Below are 4,636 nucleotides of genomic sequence, written 5' to 3'. Positions count from 1 at the left end.
GTGTTATTCAGAGAAATCTAACACCAGGAACACCTGTTGGAGACTTTCACAGAAGCCTGCACAGCTGTCTGTCTGCATACCTTGTGTTATCTTCTGCACAAAGAAACACATCTAACGTTGTCCTGCAGTGTTAGAGCTGTCAATGGGGAAAAAAAGGCACACAGGGTCAGATTCACTTAGATAGTGGCTAGTAGTTCTAAGCATGCACGCAATCTCTCTCTCTCTTTCTCTCTCTGTGTGTGTGTGTGTGTGTGTGTGTGTGTGTGTGTGTGTGTGTGTGTTGTGGAGAGGTTAAGTTTCTCGGATAAGTCCTGAAAATGTGGCTATCACTTTAAGTTAAATACCTACTTTTTACAAATGTACCGAAAAAAAAATGCTTAAACTGAGTTGTTCAGTGTTTAGTTTGTATGTAATTGTTATCTAGAGACTTTGACCCGGGTCGTAATTTAATATCACACTTACATGATAGGGGAATTTATTTAGACTCGCCCCTCAAAGACTTCAGGCTAAACTTGGACTTGAGCTTTAGGAATCATGAACAAGCCTAATGTCGTTCTCTCCCATCATGAGTAACCTTCTGCATTTGGTTCACAAGCCACAGCTGACACCATGGTGTACACATCACCTCCAGAGCTCCCATGCAGACCATATCTGGGAAGGCTGCTGAAGGATTCAGACCGTTTGTAAGATTGGTCCCACAATCCATTAGTAAACAATCTCCCCTCGCTCCGTGCCCCTGTGTGATGCTAATAGCTTGGTGGTGATCTGAGAGAGAGACACGTCTTTCCTTACAACCCTCCAGTTAATGCAGTGACTGAGATCAACGTCTCATGTTCTATAAAAACTTCATCATACCGCTGTTTTAACAGTGTTGCTGTGCTCAAAGTTTTGGATCATCATTAATGAGCCTCGTCCACACTCTGATCTCCTGTTGTGTTGTTTGGGCAGGCTGCTGATGGGTATTTCCAAAAGATCAGACACAGACAGGCGTAAAGAAACTGTAGGTAGCAGGGCACGCCATGCAGCTGCTGAGAAAAGGAGCAACTCTAATAAAGATTTTAAAAGAGGTGTTTTTTAATACACATTCATACTCTGTCAAATACTGATATCCTATCCTGATACTTTCTTTCTCAAATAATAATTGTGATGATGACTGGAGTCCAGGATTCTGTCATTAAGCATAATCCTGCTTAGCCACACACTTCCATAGGAAGCACTGTTTGTTGTCAAAGTTTATGATTTTGCTTAGTCTGTCAACTTTTTAAATAATTTAACTTTATTGCTGTCATTGACAAAAACATAGCGTGTGCTAGGGAATTAGAGAGAAACAGAAACAAAGATAATCAAATCAGATCAAAGCATAAGAAGACTAAAATCAAAGAATCAGCTGTTTTCATCTGATTACTAGTGATGTAGCCTCTCAAGCCTTCCCTTAGTGTAACGTCCAACTCCTCCATAGTGATGTCCATAATGTCCAAGAACTTTCTGGCAGCGTCCAGTACCATTTGTATCCTTTCTGACATCCGTTCTTTCCACATCTTCTCACTCCTGCACACAGCAGCAGCATGTCCATACTCTTGACAACAATAGCACCTAAAAGGGGCTTTCTCAAATTGCCTTAGTCGATAACACACATAATCCAGATGTACCCTCTCAGGCAGTTCACCAATGAATGACAACCACACTGATTCGCTGTCCTCCATTTCAAAATCTGGTCATTTCTCTTGTTTCACACGTTCCAGGAACATCCTAAAAAGAATTGTCCACCACTGACAGTAGCACACTACTCTCCACTCCCTCCATCTTTACATCGGCCCAAAGTATGAAGCAAGTGACACTACTGTAATCATCCTGAAAGGTTTGGATTTTATTTCCCTAGACTGCTGTCACATGAAATCCTTTTATTTGTACTTGTATATCCTCTCATGTCTTCATTTTCAAATCTGTGCTCCATCTCAAGCTTGGGCTCCATTCTACCTGGTCCAGCACGTCGCCTTCTGCAGGCAGATGTGGGCTTTAAAGGCCAGAGAGCAGGTGAAACATCTTAATTACATTCGCCTGCAGTGAAGAAGTAGACATAGAGAAGAGGGGAGGGGAAGACACACAGAACATACAGCTGTAACAAAGGACATGTATTGACTGTCACTTCAGGTGCATTTGTGGGCAGAGCTCCTGAAACAGCTGAAGAGAGACTTACCAATAGGCATCAATCTTGTCATTCATGTCTGGATGGTTCTGAATCTGCCGTTTCACCCTCAATAACAACCATAAAAGCAACAGTCAGTCTGGCCTGCAGTGTTTTGTTGTTTCTTTTTGTTTTTCGCAGCAGATTCGGTAGATTTAATCCCTGTTCAGTGTGTCCTGTGCTTCCATTCCCAGAGGAGAGACCTATGTTCCAGAGAAACCTGTCAGAAAGCAGCAGGTATCCACTAATGAACACTTCGGGCTGTAAAAGTCAAGACTTCGGCTTCTTCCTTCACTTGCTCCGTGTCTCATACGTCACATCTGATCTGCGTTGGTAAATCAGGCAGCAAACAAACCCGTTAGTGAGCATTGTTCAAAACCTGTAGCAGCAAATAAAGTTGTTAACGTTGACAGAGGAGATTTATACCAAGGACTTTAGGGTCAGGACTCCTCCCTGTGATGAGGCACAGCACTGCCTACAAAGGTGAGCTGCAGCAAATCATCAGCAAATTTCACAGGAGAGATGTTACCTTTTTCAAAAGTAAACGAAATACTTAACATTTTAAATCTGGCTCTTAATTTGGAGTGGTTTATTTTTAGCCCTGGGCAACATCATTTTTTTGTATTTATTTAATTATTCATTTATTTATTATATTTGTCTAATCTTTTTAACTTTAACTGACTTTTAATTTAGCTGCCTACCCTTACTTATTTTATTTATTTTTCTGTATTGATTTTATTTACTGCCCTTTTATTATGCCCTGTAGCACTTTGAGATTTGTTCCAAATGTAAAGTGCGTGATAAATAAAATATATTATTATTATAATTATAATTATTTTTAAATATTTTATTTATGATTATCTTTTATTATTTTACCATTTCTATCTTTTTTTCCCTCTGTCCTTTTTGTGTTTGTATGAAAGGTGTCATATAAATAAAGATGAGTTGAATTACCCTGAAAAAAATGCAGGAGTGACTGAATAAAGCATGGTCCCCTCTTTTTCAATGTATATGTTTATCATAGAAAGTCACCTGGAGCTGATATGACAAGGACGACATAAAGAAACATCTGAAATAACAAACATGGTAGTAAATTGAATCATTCATGGTTGTAAAAATGTGGCACCTTTAACATAGCGTCACCACAGACTGCTGTACAAGCCGCACTTCCATTACCTTTTTGGTCTTCTAAAAGTGAGCTGTATACACTGATATGAACAAAGATACCAATGTAAAACACAGAGAGAGCTTTTTTATTGTGTTCCAGTATTTAACGCAAAGATGTCACTCAAAGAAGCAAAGGGCTGCAAACCCTGCTGGACACATGTCGAGGCAGCTGCACCTCCTTTTAACAGCGTTCCTCCCTCGCTTGGTAATAATTCTGCATTTGAAAGAACAATCAAGTGAATACACCTTGTGTGGGGCTGTTTTGATGATAGAAACTCCTAAATGTAAGACATGTGACTGACTGAGAGGGCATAATCTCTGCAGATTGGTCAGTGGATAAAGAGCTATGCAGCTGCAGAGAAACTGCTTGTTTTTTAATGTATAGAAGTCTTCACCTGGGGAGACAGTTAAAACATCTCCTCTGGGACTACTCCTAATAACAGTGTGTGTCTCACGGAGTGAGATATTCTGGATTTTACAGTAAATGCTGAGTTTAGCAGAAATTAATGCAGAGCTATTGTATTGAATTGAATAAGTTAGGTTTCCTTATGAGGTAAGCAGTGAAAATGTTTGTGAGGGAGTAGGATTATGCATGCAGAAACTCGTACATGTGTGGACTGTATTCTAGCTAAATGTGGAAATATAAAAATAAGAAAATTGTATATATAATGTCTTTATGTAATTACATCAATTTCCTCCACATAGCTTGTGCTGTGTTCAGAATGAGTGTCATTATGCAGTAAGAGACCTTAAGTAAGCGGGCCAGTCATGACTAGTATGATACAAGAAGTGCTTCTTCAAGATACAGTATCTATCTATCTATCTATCTATCTATCTATCTATCTATCTATCTATCTATCTATCTATCTATCTATCTATCTATCTATCTATCTATCTATCTATCTATCTATCAGTCCATCCATGTATCTATCATCCATCCATCCATCCATCCATCCATCCATCCATCCACCCATCCATCCATCCTATGGCCTGCTGTGGACGTGCCAGACTCCAGCTGCTGCTACAACTACTATCCGTCTATCATCTCTCTCACTTCATCTAACCCTATACCTTAACACGGTCTCAGCAGATGTGTGTCTAACATGAGTCTGGTCCTGCTGGAGGTTTCTGCCTGTTAAAGGAAGTTTGTCCTTGCCACTGTAACTTGCTAAATGCTGCAAAGTGCTCTGCTCATTGTAGGATTAAGATGAGATCAGACTGAGTCCTGTCTGTAAGATGGGACTGGATCTTATCCTGTCTTGATGTTGGGTCTTAATAATTTAA

The 4,636-nt window shown here is 39.8% G+C and overlaps 1 long non-coding RNA gene across 1 annotated transcript; it reads right to left on the bottom strand.

Annotated features, from left to right (window-relative positions):
- Nucleotides 1-1,421: 1,421 nt before the first annotated feature.
- On the bottom strand, nucleotides 1,422-2,710 carry LOC117817877. Its single transcript, XR_004632245.1, has 3 exons — nucleotides 2,612-2,710; nucleotides 2,198-2,510; nucleotides 1,422-2,058 (listed from the first exon to the last, which is right to left on the bottom strand). It is a non-coding gene; the product is annotated as an uncharacterized LOC117817877 (long non-coding RNA).
- Between the last annotated feature and the right edge of the window lie 1,926 nt (nucleotides 2,711-4,636).

The sequence above is a fragment of the Notolabrus celidotus genome, chromosome 8 (assembly GCF_009762535.1).
Source record: "Notolabrus celidotus isolate fNotCel1 chromosome 8, fNotCel1.pri, whole genome shotgun sequence".
NCBI classification, from domain to species: Eukaryota; Metazoa; Chordata; class Actinopteri; order Labriformes; family Labridae; genus Notolabrus; species Notolabrus celidotus.
This window is presented reverse-complemented; position numbering and strand designations above follow the sequence as displayed.